This window comes from Leuresthes tenuis, unplaced genomic scaffold (assembly GCF_036924035.1).
Source record: "Leuresthes tenuis unplaced genomic scaffold, fLeuTen1.0.hap1 SCAF_1, whole genome shotgun sequence".
Classification (NCBI taxonomy): Eukaryota; Metazoa; Chordata; class Actinopteri; order Atheriniformes; family Atherinopsidae; genus Leuresthes; species Leuresthes tenuis.
This window is the reverse complement of record NW_027325355.1, coordinates 40,728,807-40,743,691: the sequence shown is the minus strand read 5'-3', so window position 1 is coordinate 40,743,691 and position 14,885 is coordinate 40,728,807. Positions and strand designations below refer to the sequence as shown.

Sequence of the window (14,885 nt, the reverse complement as noted above, 5' to 3'; positions counted from 1 at the left end):
GTCACAGTTATGGTTGCTTACGGCCACACCACCCTGCATATGCCCGAGCTCGTCTGATCTCAGAAGCCAAGCAGGTTTGGGCCTGGTTAGTACTTGGATGGTAGACTGTCTGGGAATACCAGGTGCTGTAAACTTTTTCTCTTCTCTCTACCACCTGCATGTGTTTTGTTGCAACGTCTGATCACACTGTGACACATGAGGAAGTTGGTCATCTTCAGCTGCTGCTGCTTTTTTGGCAGACACAAAGTGATCTGAGAGTCTCAGTTTCAGCTGCAGAGAATAATCACGTCAGGGAAGAAGATTTGCCCAGTACACATCAGCCTTTCTCGGAAAATATCTGGTTGCATAGAGGAACCGTATGATTCCAGTACCTATATAATGCACATTTGTCAGAGACATTGTTGCTTACGGCCACACCACCCTGAACATGCCCTACCTCGTCTGATCTCGGAAGCCAAGGAGGGTTGGGCCTGGTTAGTACTTGGATGGGAGACCGCTTGGGAATACCAGGTGCTGTAAGCTTTTTCTCTTCTCTCTACCACCTGCATGTCTTTTGTTGCAACGTCTGATCACCCTGTGACACATGAGGAAGTTGGTCATCTTCAGCTGCTGCTGCTGCTTATTTGGCAGACACGAAGTGATCTGAGAGTCTCATTTTCAGCTGGAGAAAATTATCACGTCAGGGAAAAAGATGTGCCCACTACATATCAGCCTTTCTCGGCAATTATCTGGTTACATAGAGGAACCATGTGATTCCATTGCCTATATAATGCACATTTGTCACAGAGATTGTTGCTTACGGCCAAACCACCCTGAATATGTCTGACCTCGTCTGATCTCAGAAGCCAAGGAGGTTTGGGCCTGGTTAGTACTTTGATAAGAGACCGCTTGGGAATACCAGGTGCTGTAAGCTTTTTCTCTTCTCTCTACCACCTGCATGTCTTTTGTTGCAACGTCTGATCACCCTGTGACACATGAGGAAGTTGGTCATCTTCAGCAGCTGCTGCTGCTTTGTTGGCAGACACGAAGTGATCTGAGAGTCTCAGTTTCAGCTGTAGATAATACTAACATCAGGGAAGAAGATGTGCCCGCTACAAGTCAGCCTTTCTCTGCAATTATCTGGTTACATAGAGGAACCATATGATTCCATTGCCTATATAATGCACATTTGTCACAGAGATTGTTGCTTACGGCCACACCACCCTGAATAAGCCCGACCTCGTCTGATCTCGGAAGCCAAGCAGAGTTGGGCCTTGTTAGTATTTGGATGGGAGACCGCTTGGGAATACCAGGTGCTGTAAGCTTTTTCTTTTCTCTCTACAACCTGCATGTCTTTTGTTGCAACGTCTGATCACCCTGTGACACATGAGGAAGTTGGTCATCTTCAACTGCTGCTGCTTTGTTGGCAGACACGAAGTGATCTGAGAGTCTCAGTTTCAGCTGAAGAGAATAATCACATCAGGGAAGAAGATGTGCCCACTACAAGTTAGCCTTTCTTGGCAATTATCTGGTTGCATAGAGGAACCGTATGATTCCAGTACCTATATAATGCACATTTGTCACAGACATTGTTACTTACGGCCACACCACCCTGAGTATTCCCAACCTCGTCTGATCTCGGAGCCCAAGCAGGATTGGGCCTGGTTAGTACTTTGATGGGAGACCGCTTGGGAAAACCAGGTGCTTTAAGCTTTTTCTCTTCTCTCTACCACCTGCATGTCTTTTGTTGCAATGTCTGATCGCCCTGTGAAACATGAGGAAGTTAGTCATCTTCAGCTGCTGCTGCTTTGTTGGCAGACACGAAGTTATCTGAGAGTCTCAGTTTCAGCTGGAGAGAATAATCACGTCAGGGAAGAAGATGTGCCCGCTACACATCAGCCTTTCTCGGCAATTATCTGGTTGCATAGAGGAACCGTATGATTCCAGTACCTATATAATGCACATTTGTCAAAGACATTGTTGCTTGCGGCCACACCACCCTGAACATGCCTGACCTCGTCTGATCTCGGAAGCAGAGCACGGTTGGGCCTGGTTAGTACTTGGATGGGAGACCTCTTGGGAATACCAGGTGCTGTAAGCTTCTTCTCTTCTCTCTACCACCTGGATGTCTTTTGTTGCAACGTCTGATCATCCTGTGACACATGAGGAAGTTGGTCATCTTCAGCTGCTGCTGCTATGTTGGCAGACACGAAGTGATCTGAGAGTCTCATTTTCAGCTGTAGATAATAATCACATCAGGGAAGAACATGTGCCCGCTACAAGTCAGCCTTTCTCGGCAATTATCTGGTTTCATAGAGGAAGTGTATGATTCCAGTACTTATATAATGCACATTTGTCACAGTTATTGTTGCTTACGGCCACACCACCCTGAATAAGCCTGATCTCGGAAGCCAAGCAGGGTTTGGCCTTGTTAGTATTTGGATAGGAGACCGCTTGGGAATACCAGGTGCTGTAAGCTTTTTCTTTTCTCTCTACAACCTGCATGTCTTTTGTTGCAACGTCTGATCATCCTGTGACACATGAGGAAGTTGGTCATCTTCAGCTGCTGCTGCTTTGTTGGCAGACACGAAGTGATCTGAGAGTCTCAGTTTCAGCTGAAGAGAATGATCACATCAGAGAAGATGATATGCCCGCTACACATCAGCCTTTCTCGGCAATTATCTGGTTATATAGAGGAACCGTATGATTCAAGTACCTATATTATAAACATTTTTCAGAGAGATTGTTACTTACGGCCACACCACCCTGAATAAGCCCAACCTCATCTGATCTCGGAAGCCAAGCAGGGTTTGGCCTGGTTAGTACTTGAATGGGAGACAGCTTGGGAATACCAGGGGCTGTAGGCTTTTTCTCTTCTCTCTACCACCTGCATGTCTTTTGTTGCAATGTCTGATCGCCCTGTGACACATGAGGAAGTTGGTCATCTTCAGCTGCTGCTGCTATGTTGGCAGACACGAAGTGATCTGAGAGTCTCATTTTCAGCTGTAGATAATAATCACATCAGGGAAGAACATGTGCCCGCTACAAGTCAGCCTTTCTCGGCAATTATCTGGTTTCATAGAGGAAGTGTATGATTCCAGTACTTATATAATGCACATTTGTCACAGTTATTGTTGCTTACGGCCACACCACCCTGAATAAGCCTGATCTCGGAAGCCAAGCAGGGTTTGGCCTTTTTAGTATTTGGATAGGAGACCGCTTGGGAATACCAGGTGCTGTAAGCTTTTTCTTTTCTCTCTACAACCTGCATGTCTTTTGTTGCAACGTCTGATCATCCTGTGACACATGAGGAAGTTGGTCATCTTCAGCTGCTGCTGCTTTGTTGGCAGACACGAAGTGATCTGAGAGTCTCAGTTTCAGCTGAAGAGAATGATCACATCAGAGAAGATGATATGCCCGCTACACATCAGCCTTTCTCGGCAATTATCTGGTTATATAGAGGAACCGTATGATTCCAGTACCTATATTATAAACATTTTTCAGAGAGATTGTTACTTACGGCCACACCACCCTGAATAAGCCCAACCTCATCTGATCTCGGAAGCCAAGCAGGGTTTGGCCTGGTTAGTACTTGAATGGGAGACAGCTTGGGAATACCAGGGGCTGTAGGCTTTTTCTCTTCTCTCTACCACCTGCATGTCTTTTGTTGCAATGTCTGATCGCCCTGTGACACATCAGGAAGTTGGTCATCTTCAGCTGCTGCTGCTTTGTTGGCAGACACGAAGTGATCTGAGAGTCTCAGTTTCAGTACCAGAGAATAATCACATCAGGGAAGAAGATGAACCCACTACAAGTCAGCCTTTTTCGGCAATTATCTGGTTGCATAGAGGAACCGTATGATTCCAGTACCTATATAATGCACATTTGTCACAGACATTGTTACTTACAGCCACACCACCCTGAATATGCCCGACCTCGTCTAATCTCGGAACCCAAGCAGGGTTGGGCCTGGTTAGTACTTGAATGTTAGACCGCTTGGGAATACCAGGTGCTGTAAGCTTTTTCTCTTCTCTCTACCACCTGCATGTCTTTTGTTGCAATGTCTGATCGCCCTGTGACACATGAGGAAGTTGGTCATCTTCAGCTGCTGCTGCTTTGTTGGCAGACACAAAGTGATCTGAGAGTCTCTGTTTCAGCTGAAGAGAATGATCACGTCAGGGAAGAAGATGTGCCCACTACAATTTAGCCTTTCTTGGCAATTATCTGGTTATATAGAGGAACCGTATGATTCCTGTACCTATACAATTTACATTTGTCACAGACATTGTTGTTTACGGCCACACCACCCTGAAAATGCCCAACCTCGTCTGATCTCAGAACCCAAGGAGGGTTGGGCCTGGTTAGTACTTGAATGGGAGTTCGCTTGGGAATACCAGGAGCTGTAAGCTTTTTCTCTTCTCTCTACCACCTGCATGTCTTTTGTTGCAATGTCTGATCGCCCTGTGACACATGAGGAAGTTGGTCATCTTCAGCTGCTGCTGCTTTGTTGGCAGACACGAAGTGATATGAGAGTCTCAGTTTCAGCTGGAGAGAATAATCACGTCAGGGAAGATGTTTCCACTACCTATCAGCCTTTCTTGGCAATTATCTGGTTGCATAGAGGAACCATATGATTCCAGTACCTATACAGTTTATATTTGTCACAGACATTGTTGCTTACGGCCACACCACCCTGAATATGCCCGACCTCGTCTGATCTTTGAAGCCAAGCAGGGTTGGGCCTGGTTAGTACTTGGATGGCAGACCGCTTGGGAATACCAGGTGCTGTAAGCTTTTTCTCTTCTCTCAACCACCTGCATGTCTTTTGTTGCAACGTCTGATCACCCTGTGACACGTGAAGAAGTTGGTCATCTTCAGCTGCTGCTGCTTTGTTGATAGACACGAGGTGATCTGAGAGTCTCATTTTCAGCTCCAGAGAATAATCACATCAAGGAGGAAGATGAACCCACTACAAGTCAGCCTTTTTCGGCAATTATCTGGTTACACAGAGGAAGTGTATGATTCCAGTACCTATATAATGCACATTTGTCACCGATATTGTTGCTTACGGCCACACCACCCTGAATAAGCCCGACCTCATCTGATCTCGGAAGCCAAGCAGGGTTGGGCCTGGTTAGTACTTGAATGGGAGTTCGCTTGGGAATACCAGGTGCCTTAAGCTTTTTCTCTTCTCTCTACCACCTGCATGTCTTTTGTTGCAACGTCTGATCACCCTGTGACACATGAGGAAGTTGGTCATCTTCAGCTGCTGCTGCGTTGGCTGACACGAAGTGATCTGAGAGTCTCAGTTTAAGTTGCAGAGAATGATCACATCAGAGAAGATGATTTGCCCGCTACACATCAGCCTTTCTCGGCAATTATCTGGTTGCATAGAGGAACCGTATGATTCCAGTACCTATATAATGCACATTTGTCAGAGACATTGTTGCTTACGGCCACACCACCCTGAACATGCCCGACCTCGTCTGATCTCGGACGCCAATCAGGGTTGAGCCTGGTTAGTACTTGGATGGGAGACTGCTTGGGAATACCAGGTGCTGTAAGCTTCTTCTCTTCTCTCTACCACCTGCATGTCTTTTGTTGCAACGTCTGATCACCCTGTGACACATGAGGAAGTTGGTCATCTTCAGCTTCTGCTGCTTTGTTGGCAGACACGAATTGATCTGAGAGTCTCAGTTTCAGCTGAAGAGAATGATCACATCAGACAAGATGATATGCCCGCTACACATCAGCCTTTCTCGGCAATTATCCGGTTGCATAGAGGAACCGTATGATTCCAGTACCTATATAATGCACATTTGTCAGAGACATTGTTGCTTACGGCCACACCACCCTGAACATGCCCGACCTCGTCTGATCTCGGACGCCAAGCAGGGTTGAGCCTGCTTAGTACTTGGATGGGAGACTGCTTGGGAATACCAGGTGCTGTAAGCTTCTTCTCTTCTCTCTACCACCTGCATGTCTTTTGTTGCAACGTCTGATCATCCTGTGACACATGAGGAAGTTGGTCATCTTCAGCAGCTGCTGCTTCTTTGTTGGCAGACACGAAGTGATCTGAGAGTCTCAGTTTCAGCTCGAGAAAATAATCACGTCAGGGAAGAAGATGTGCCCACTATTTATCAGCTTTTCTCGGCAATTATCTGGTTACATAGAGGAACTGTATGATTCCAGTACCTATATAATGCACATTTATCACAGTTATTTTTGCTTACGGCCACACCACCCTGAATATGCCTGACCTCATCTGATCTCGGAAGCCGAGCGGGTTTGGGCCTGGTTAGTACTTGGATGGTAGACTCTCTGGGAATACCAGGTGCTGTAAGCTTCTTCTCTTCTCTCTACCACCTGCATGTCTTTTGTTGCAACGTCTGATCATCCTGTGACACATGAGGAAGTTGGTCATCTTCAGCTGCTGCTGCTTTGTTGGCAGACACGAAGTGATCTGAGAGTCTCAGTTTCAGCTGAAGAGAATGATCACATCAGAGAAGATGATATGCCCGCTACACATCAGCCTTTCTCGGCAATTATCTGGTTATATAGAGGAACCGTATGATTCCAGTACCTATATTATAAACATTTTTCAGAGAGATTGTTACTTACGGCCACAGCACCCTGAATAAGCCCAACCTCATCTGATCTCGGAAGCCAAGCAGGGTTTGGCCTGGTTAGTACTTGAATGGGAGACCGCTTGGGAATACCAGGTGCTGTAGGCTTTTTCTCTTCTCTCTATCACCTGCATGTCTTTTGTTGCAAAGTCTTATCGCCCTGTGACACATGAGGAAGTTGGTCATCTTCAGCTGCTGCTGCTTTGTTGGCAGACACAAAGTGATCTGAGAGTCTCAGTTTCAGTACCAGAAAATAATCACATCAGGGAAGAAGATTTTCCAACTACAAGTCAGCCTTTTTCGGCAATTATCTGGTTGCATAGAGGAACCGTATGATTCCAGTACCTATATAATGCACATTTGTCACAGACATTGTTACTTACGGCCACACCACCCTGAATATGCCCGACCTCGTCTAATCTCGGAACCCAAGAAGGGTTGGGCCTGGTTATTACTTGGATGGAAGACCTCTTGGGAATACCAGGTGCTGTAAGCTTTTTCTCTTCTCTCTACCACCTGCATGTCTTTTGTTAGAAACGTCTGATCATCCTGTGACACATGAGGAAGTTGGTCATCTTCAGCTGCTGCTGCTTTGTTGGCAGATACGAAGTGATCTGAGAGTCTCAGTTTCAGTACCAGAAAATAATCACATCAGGGAAGAAGATTTTCCCACTACAAGTCAGCCTTTTTCGGCAATTATCTGGTTGCATAGAGGAACCGTATGATTCCAGTACCTATATAATGCACATTTGTCACAGACATTGTTACTTACGGCCACACCACCCTGAACATGCCTGACCTCGTCTGATCTCGGAAGCCAAGGAGGGTTGGGCCTGGTTAGTACTTAAATGGGAGACCGCTTGGGAATACCAGGAGCTGTAAGCTTTCTGTCTTCTCTCGACCACCTGCATGTCTTTTGTTGCAACGTCTGATCACCCTGTGACACATGAGGAAGTTGATTTTCAGCTGCTGCTGCTTTGTTGGCAGACACGAAGTGATCTGAGAGTCTCAGTTTCAGCTGCAGAGAATAATCACATCAGGGAAGAAGATGTGCCCATAACAAGTCAGCCTTTCTCTGCAATTATCTGGTTACATAGAGGAATTGTATGATTCCAGTACCTATATAATGCACATTTGTCACAGAAATTGTTCCTTACGGCCACACCACCCTGAATAAGCCCGACCTCGTCTGATCTCGGAAGCCAAGGAGGGTTGGGCCTGGTTAGTACTTTAATGGGAGACTGCTTGGGAATACCAGGTGCTGTAAGCGTTTTCTCTTCTCTCTACAACCTGCATGCCTTTTGTTGCAACGTCTAATCACCCTGTGACACATGAGGAAGTTGGCCATCTTTAGCTGCTGCTGCTTTGTTGGAAGACACAAAGTTATCTGAGAGTCTCAGTTTCAGCTGAAGAGAATAATCACATCAGGGAAGAAGATATGCCCACTACACATCAGCCTTTCTCGGCAATTATCTGGTTACATAGAGGAACCGTATGAATCCTGTACTTATATAATGCACATTTGTCACAGTTATGGTTGCTTACGGCCACACCACCCTGCATATGCCCGAGCTCGTCTGATCTCAGAAGCCAAGCAGGTTTGGGCCTGGTTAGTACTTGGATGGTAGACTGTCTGGGAATACCAGGTGCTGTAAACTTTTTCTCTTCTCTCTACCACCTGCATGTGTTTTGTTGCAACGTCTGATCACACTGTGACACATGAGGAAGTTGGTCATCTTCAGCTGCTGCTGCTTTTTTGGCAGACACAAAGTGATCTGAGAGTCTCAGTTTCAGCTGCAGAGAATAATCACGTCAGGGAAGAAGATTTGCCCAGTACACATCAGCCTTTCTCGGAAAATATCTGGTTGCATAGAGGAACCGTATGATTCCAGTACCTATATAATGCACATTTGTCAGAGACATTGTTGCTTACGGCCACACCACCCTGAACATGCCCTACCTCGTCTGATCTCGGAAGCCAAGGAGGGTTGGGCCTGGTTAGTACTTGGATGGAAGACCTCTTGGGAATACCAGGTGCTTTAAGCTTTTTCTCTTCTCTCTACCACCTGCATGTCTTTTGTTGCAACGTCTGATCACCCTATGACACATGAGGAAGTTGGTCATCTTCAGCAGCTGCTGCTGCTTTTTTGGCAGACACGAAGTGATCTGAGAGTCTCAATTTAAGTTGCAGAGAATGATCACATCAGGAAAGAAGATGTGCCCATAACAAGTGAGCCTTTCTCGGAAATTATCTGGTTGCATAGAGGAACCGTATGATTCCAGTACCTATATAATGCACATTTGTCAGAGACATTGTTGCTTACGGCCACACCACCCTGAACATGCCCGACCTCGTCTGATCTCGGAAGCCAAGGAGGGTTGGGCCTGGTTAGTACTTGGATCGAAGACCTCTTGGGAATACCAGGTGCTTTAAGCTTTTTCTCTTCTCTCTACCACCTGCATGTCTTTTGTTGCAACGTCTGATCACCCTGTGACACATGAGGAAGTTGGTCATCTTCAGCTGCTGCTGCTTTGTTGGCAGACACGAAGTGATCTGAGAGTCTCAGTTTCAGCAGTTGAGATTTATCACGTCAGTGAACAAGATGTGCCCACTACATATCAGCCTTTCTCAGCAATTTTCTGGTTACATAGAGGAACCATATGATTCCATTGCCTATATAATGCACATTTGTCACAGAGATTGTTACTTACGGCCAAACCACCCTGAATATGTCTGACCTTGTCTGATCTCCGAAGCCAAGGAGGTTTGGGCCTGGTTAGTACTTTGATGGGAGACAGCTTGGGAATACCAGGTGCTGTAAGCTTTTTCTCTTCTCTCTACCACCTTCATGTCTTTTGATGCAACGTCTGATCACCCTGTGACACATGAGGAAGTTGGTCATCTTCAGCAGCTGCTGCAGCTTTGTTGGCAGACATGAAGTGATCTGAGAGTCTCAGTTTCAGCTGCAGAGAATAATCATATCAGGGAAGAAGATGTGCCCACTACAAGTCAGCCTTTATCGGCAATTATCTGGTTACATAGAGGAAGTGTATGATTCCAGTACCTATACAGTTTATATTTGTCACAGACATTGTTGCTTACGGCCACACCACCCTGAATATGCCCGACCTCGTCTGATCTTGGAAGCCAAGCAGGGTTGGGCCTGGTTAGTACTTGGATGGCAGACCGCTTGGGAATACCAGGTGCTGTAAGCTTTTTCTCTTCTCTCAACCACCTGCATGTCTTTTGTTGCAACGTCTGATCACCCTGTGACACGTGAAGAAGTTGGTCATCTTCAGCTGCTGCTGCTTTGTTGATAGACACGAGGTGATCTGAGAGTCTCAGTTTCAGCTCCAGAGAATAATCACATCAAGGAGGAAGATGAACCCACTACAAGTCAGCCTTTTTCGGCAATTATCTGGTTACACAGAGGAAGTGTATGATTCCAGTACCTATATAATGCACATTTGTCACCGATATTGTTGCTTACGGCCACACCACCCTGAATAAGCCCGACCTCATCTGATCTCAGAAGCCAAGCAGGGTTGTGCCTGGTTAGTACTTGAATGGGAGTTCGCTTGGGAATACCAGGTGCCTTAAGCTTTTTCTCTTCTCTCTACCACCTGCATGTCTTTTGTTGCAACGTCTGATCACCCTGTGACACATGAGGAAGTTGGTCATCTTCAGCTGTTGCTGCTTTGTTGGCAGACACGAATTGATCTGAGAGTCTCAGTTTCAGCTGAAGAGAATGATCACATCAGACAAGATGATATGCCCGCTACACATCAGCCTTTCTCGGCAATTATCTGGTTACACAGAGGAAGTGTATGATTCCAGTACCTATATAATGCACATTTGTCACCGATATTGTTGCTTACGGCCACACCACCCTGAATAAGCCCGACCTCATCTGATCTCGGAAGCCAAGCAGGGTTGGGCCTGGTTAGTACTTGAATGGGAGTTCGCTTGGGAATACCAGGTGCCTTAAGCTTTTTCTCTTCTCTCTACCACCTGCATGTCTTTTGTTGCAACGTCTGATCACCCTGTGACACATGAGGAAGTTGGTCATCTTCAGCTTCTGCTGCTTTGTTGGCAGACACGAATTGATCTGAGAGTCTCAGTTTCAGCTGAAGAGAATGATCACATCAGACAAGATGATATGCCCGCTACACATCAGCCTTTCTCGGCAATTATCTGGTTGCATAGAGGAACCGTATGATTCCAGTACCTATATAATGCACATTTGTCAGAGACATTGTTGCTTACGGCCACACCACCCTGAACATGCCCGACCTCGTCTGATCTCGGACGCCAATCAGGGTTGAGCCTGGTTAGTACTTGGATGGGAGACTGCTTGGGAATACCAGGTGCTGTAAGCTTCTTCTCTTCTCTCTACCACCTGCATGTCTTTTGTTGCAACGTCTGATCACCCTGTGACACATGAGGAAGTTGGTCATCTTCAGCTTCTGCTGCTTTGTTGGCAGACACGAATTGATCTGAGAGTCTCAGTTTCAGCTGAAGAGAATGATCACATCAGACAAGATGATATGCCCGCTACACATCAGCCTTTCTCGGCAATTATCCGGTTGCATAGAGGAACCGTATGATTCCAGTACCTATATAATGCACATTTGTCAGAGACATTGTTGCTTACGGCCACACCACCCTGAATATGCCCGACCTCGTCTGATCTTGGAAGCCAAGCAGGTTTGGGCCTGGTTAGTACTTGGATGGCAGACCGCTTGGGAATACCAGGTGCTGTAAGCTTTTTCTCTTCTCTCAACCACCTGCATGTCTTTTGTTGCAACGTCTGATCACCCTGTGACACGTGAAGAAGTTGGTCATCTTCAGCTGCTGCTGCTTTGTTGATAGACACGAGGTGATCTGAGAGTCTCAGTTTCAGCTCCAGAGAATAATCACATCAAGGAGGAAGATGAACCCACTACAAGTCAGCCTTTTTCGGCAATTATCTGGTTACACAGAGGAAGTGTATGATTCCAGTACCTATATAATGCACATTTGTCACCGATATTGTTGCTTACGGCCACACCACCCTGAATAAGCCCGACCTCATCTGATCTCGGAAGCCAAGCAGGGTTGGGCCTGGTTAGTACTTGAATGGGAGTTCGCTTGGGAATACCAGGTGCCTTAAGCTTTTTCTCTTCTCTCTACCACCTGCATGTCTTTTGTTGCAACGTCTGATCACCCTGTGACACATGAGGAAGTTGGTCATCTTCAGCTGTTGCTGCTTTGTTGGCAGACACGAATTGATCTGAGAGTCTCAGTTTCAGCTGAAGAGAATGATCACATCAGACAAGATGATATGCCCGCTACACATCAGCCTTTCTCGGCAATTATCTGGTTACATAGAGGAACCGTATGATTCCAGTACCTATATAATGCACATTTGTCAGAGACATTGTTGCTTACGGCCACACCACCCTGAACATGCCCGACCTCGTCTGATCTCGGACGCCAATCAGGGTTGAGCCTGGTTAGTACTTGGATGGGAGACTGCTTGGGAATACCAGGTGCTGTAAGCTTCTTCTCTTCTCTCTACCACCTGCATGTCTTTTGTTGCAACGTCTGATCACCCTGTGACACATGAGGAAGTTGGTCATCTTCAGCTTCTGCTGCTTTGTTGGCAGACACGAATTGATCTGAGAGTCTCAGTTTCAGCTCGAGAAAATAATCACGTCAGGGAAGAAGATGTGCCCACTATTTATCAGCTTTTCTCGGCAATTATCTGGTTACATAGAGGAACTGTATGATTCCAGTACCTATATAATGCACATTTATCACAGTTATTTTTGCTTACGGCCACACCACCCTGAATATGCCTGACCTCGTCTGATCTCGGAAGCCAAGCGGGTTTGGGCCTGGTTAGTACTTGGATGGTAGACTGTCTGGGAATACCAGGTGCTGTAAGCTTTTTCTCTTCTCTCTACCACCTGCATGTCTTTTGTTCCAACGTCTGATCACCCTGTGACACATGAGGAAGGTGGTCATCTTCAGCTGCTGCTGCTGCTTTGTTGGCAGACACGAAGTGATCTGAGAGTCTCAGTTTCAGCTGCAGAGAATGATCACATGAGGGAAGAAGATTTGCCCACTACAAGTCAGCCTTTCTCGGCAATTATCTGGTTACATAGAGGAACCGTATGATTCCAGTACCTATATAATGCACATTTGTCACAGAGATTGTTGCTTATGGCCAAACCACCCTGAATATGTCCGACCTCGTCTGATCTCGGTAGCCAAGGACGGTTGGGCCTGGTTAGTACTTGGATGGGAGACCGCTTGGGAATACCAGGTGCTGTAAGCTTTTTCTTTTCTCTCTACAACCTGCATGTCTTTTGTTGCAACGTCTGATCATCCTGTGACACATGAGGAAGTTGGTCATCTTCAGCTGCTGCTGCTTTGTTGGCAGACACGAAGTGATCTGAGAGTCTCAGTTTCAGCTGAAGAGAATGATCACATCAGAGAAGATGATATGCCCGCTACACATCAGCCTTTCTCGGCAATTATCTGGTTATATAGAGGAACCGTATGATTCCAGTACCTATATTATAAACATTTTTCAGAGAGATTGTTACTTACGGCCACACCACCCTGAATAAGCCCAACCTCATCTGATCTCGGAAGCCAAGCAGGGTTTGGCCTGGTTAGTACTTGAATGGGAGACCGTGTGGGAATACCAGGTGCTGTAGGCTTTTTCTCTTCTCTCTATCACCTGCATGTCTTTTGTTGCAATGTCTTATCGCCCTGTGACACATGAGGAAGTTGGTCATCTTCAGCTGCTGCTGCTTTGTTGGCAGACACAAAGTGATCTGAGAGTCTCAGTTTCAGTACCAGAAAATAATCACATCAGGGAAGAAGATTTTCCAACTACAAGTCAGCCTTTTTCGGCAATTATCTGGTTGCATAGAGGAACCGTATGATTCCAGTACCTATATAATGCACATTTGTCACAGACATTGTTACTTACGGCCACACCACCCTGAACACGCCCATTTTTCTGATGAGCAACAGGTGTGGGAGCCACAGAGTGCAGCAGCAGGTCTGAGGAGCTCTCGCTCCAATTGTTTGCTGAGTGTTTTTGTCTTTCCTTCCTTTCTTTTGTTTGTTTTTCCAGCAATATAGATATAGATCTTGATTCTTTTTTTTGTGTGGGGATTATCCCTCCCCATCAGCGCAGGCGGTGGGGAGGCGCTTTTTGTTCTGTTTTGTTTTTCAGATGGATGATTTGGTGGGGGTAGTGGACCGGAGAGACGAGACAATGGACAAGTTAACTGGGAAAATGGTGACAGAGAAGGATGTAGGAGAGGCTTCCTATAAAAAAGAGCTGACAATGGTCATAGATATTGAGGGGCCAGAGAAGGTGACAATTATTAACCTTCTGAGGACGATACGCATGCTGTGCGGAGGAATTCTGGGGTGTAGGCCCTTGGGGCCAACATCCTATGAAATCACTCTAAGCAACGAAATAGCAAGAGACAAATTAATGGATGGCTTCAAGATGGGAGCAATGGTGGTAACGGGGAGGAAACTGGTAAATGATGAACTGATCGTCTCTTTTCTAAATTTGCCAGCATATGTTTCGGATGAGGAGATCTTGGAGAAATTGCGAGGATGGGGAGTGGAAGCAGTATCCAAAATAAAGAGGAGAATGTGGCCTGGAACATCGATTGTGGATGGCACAAGGTTTGTCAGGGTGAGATTCACAGATGCAGTACAGTCTCTGCCATACTCTGCAAAATTCAACACGGCCAACGGACACCACTTCTTCAGGGTCATACACGATAGACAGGTAAAGGTATGCCGATTATGTTTGCAGCCGGGACATATTGTCCGAGAATGCCCAGAATTTGTGTGCCACAAATGTGGTGGTCAAGGGCACTATGCCAGGGAGTGTGTTGAGGGAGGAGAGCGATGTATAGTCTGCTGCAACCCGTTAACAAACTGTGTGTGTGCTAGTGCAAGTGAGGAGGATGGACAAGACTCAACGGGAGATGAAGAATCTGATGGGCTGGGGGAGGTGGATCTGGAGGTTAGTGAGCCTCAGGGAGTGAAAATTACCCCAGACTCTCTGATATATTCCGCTGGGCAGGCTCCAGAAGTTGGGGGGACTCGAAAAATGGGTCCTGCCTGCGATCTGGCGGGGGGAGCCCGAAAAATGGGCTCTACCCTGGATACCAAGGACCAGGCTGTGGAGCTGGCACAGGGAGGGGCTCAGGTAAGCTCACATACTAAATATAGAGGCGAAAAAACAAGTGAAGAAT

General features: G+C 46.4%; 1 non-coding gene and 32 pseudogenes across 1 annotated transcript; all 33 read left to right on the top strand.

Moving 5' to 3' along the window:
* Positions 1–15: 15 nt before the first annotated feature.
* Positions 16–134, top strand: LOC140291600 (5S ribosomal RNA; annotated as a pseudogene).
* A 269-nt stretch (positions 135–403) lies between these two features.
* Positions 404–522, top strand: LOC140298944 (5S ribosomal RNA; annotated as a pseudogene).
* Positions 523–794: 272 nt separating this feature from the next.
* On the top strand, positions 795–913 carry LOC140294272 (5S ribosomal RNA; annotated as a pseudogene).
* A 272-nt stretch (positions 914–1,185) lies between these two features.
* LOC140316971 (5S ribosomal RNA) lies at positions 1,186–1,304 on the top strand (annotated as a pseudogene).
* A 269-nt stretch (positions 1,305–1,573) lies between these two features.
* Positions 1,574–1,692, top strand: LOC140296535 (5S ribosomal RNA; annotated as a pseudogene).
* Positions 1,693–1,961: 269 nt separating this feature from the next.
* On the top strand, positions 1,962–2,080 carry LOC140304827 (5S ribosomal RNA; annotated as a pseudogene).
* Positions 2,081–2,727: 647 nt separating this feature from the next.
* LOC140296307 (5S ribosomal RNA) lies at positions 2,728–2,846 on the top strand (annotated as a pseudogene).
* A 647-nt stretch (positions 2,847–3,493) lies between these two features.
* On the top strand, positions 3,494–3,612 carry LOC140296306 (5S ribosomal RNA; annotated as a pseudogene).
* A 269-nt stretch (positions 3,613–3,881) lies between these two features.
* Positions 3,882–4,000, top strand: LOC140293001 (5S ribosomal RNA; annotated as a pseudogene).
* A 269-nt stretch (positions 4,001–4,269) lies between these two features.
* LOC140296674 (5S ribosomal RNA) lies at positions 4,270–4,388 on the top strand (annotated as a pseudogene).
* Positions 4,389–4,654: 266 nt separating this feature from the next.
* On the top strand, positions 4,655–4,773 carry LOC140298900 (5S ribosomal RNA; annotated as a pseudogene).
* A 269-nt stretch (positions 4,774–5,042) lies between these two features.
* LOC140304574 (5S ribosomal RNA) lies at positions 5,043–5,161 on the top strand (annotated as a pseudogene).
* A 266-nt stretch (positions 5,162–5,427) lies between these two features.
* On the top strand, positions 5,428–5,546 carry LOC140314154 (5S ribosomal RNA; annotated as a pseudogene).
* Positions 5,547–5,815: 269 nt separating this feature from the next.
* Positions 5,816–5,934, top strand: LOC140319261 (5S ribosomal RNA; annotated as a pseudogene).
* Positions 5,935–6,206: 272 nt separating this feature from the next.
* Positions 6,207–6,325, top strand: LOC140289020 (5S ribosomal RNA; annotated as a pseudogene).
* Positions 6,326–6,594: 269 nt separating this feature from the next.
* Positions 6,595–6,713, top strand: LOC140293648 (5S ribosomal RNA; annotated as a pseudogene).
* Positions 6,714–6,982: 269 nt separating this feature from the next.
* On the top strand, positions 6,983–7,101 carry LOC140293255 (5S ribosomal RNA; annotated as a pseudogene).
* Positions 7,102–7,371: 270 nt separating this feature from the next.
* LOC140278198 (5S ribosomal RNA) lies at positions 7,372–7,490 on the top strand (annotated as a pseudogene).
* A 266-nt stretch (positions 7,491–7,756) lies between these two features.
* On the top strand, positions 7,757–7,875 carry LOC140288512 (5S ribosomal RNA; annotated as a pseudogene).
* A 269-nt stretch (positions 7,876–8,144) lies between these two features.
* Positions 8,145–8,263, top strand: LOC140291599 (5S ribosomal RNA; annotated as a pseudogene).
* A 269-nt stretch (positions 8,264–8,532) lies between these two features.
* On the top strand, positions 8,533–8,651 carry LOC140290900 (5S ribosomal RNA; annotated as a pseudogene).
* Positions 8,652–8,923: 272 nt separating this feature from the next.
* LOC140291046 (5S ribosomal RNA) lies at positions 8,924–9,042 on the top strand (annotated as a pseudogene).
* A 269-nt stretch (positions 9,043–9,311) lies between these two features.
* On the top strand, positions 9,312–9,430 carry LOC140297272 (5S ribosomal RNA; annotated as a pseudogene).
* A 272-nt stretch (positions 9,431–9,702) lies between these two features.
* On the top strand, positions 9,703–9,821 carry LOC140298095 (5S ribosomal RNA). The gene has a single exon (XR_011913773.1). It is a non-coding gene; the product is annotated as a 5S ribosomal RNA (ribosomal RNA).
* Positions 9,822–10,090: 269 nt separating this feature from the next.
* Positions 10,091–10,209, top strand: LOC140293549 (5S ribosomal RNA; annotated as a pseudogene).
* A 269-nt stretch (positions 10,210–10,478) lies between these two features.
* Positions 10,479–10,597, top strand: LOC140304569 (5S ribosomal RNA; annotated as a pseudogene).
* Positions 10,598–10,866: 269 nt separating this feature from the next.
* LOC140314149 (5S ribosomal RNA) lies at positions 10,867–10,985 on the top strand (annotated as a pseudogene).
* A 269-nt stretch (positions 10,986–11,254) lies between these two features.
* Positions 11,255–11,373, top strand: LOC140298645 (5S ribosomal RNA; annotated as a pseudogene).
* A 269-nt stretch (positions 11,374–11,642) lies between these two features.
* On the top strand, positions 11,643–11,761 carry LOC140304562 (5S ribosomal RNA; annotated as a pseudogene).
* Positions 11,762–12,030: 269 nt separating this feature from the next.
* Positions 12,031–12,149, top strand: LOC140314139 (5S ribosomal RNA; annotated as a pseudogene).
* Positions 12,150–12,418: 269 nt separating this feature from the next.
* Positions 12,419–12,537, top strand: LOC140317855 (5S ribosomal RNA; annotated as a pseudogene).
* A 272-nt stretch (positions 12,538–12,809) lies between these two features.
* LOC140271566 (5S ribosomal RNA) lies at positions 12,810–12,928 on the top strand (annotated as a pseudogene).
* A 269-nt stretch (positions 12,929–13,197) lies between these two features.
* LOC140289351 (5S ribosomal RNA) lies at positions 13,198–13,316 on the top strand (annotated as a pseudogene).
* The last annotated feature ends 1,569 nt before the right edge of the window (positions 13,317–14,885 follow it).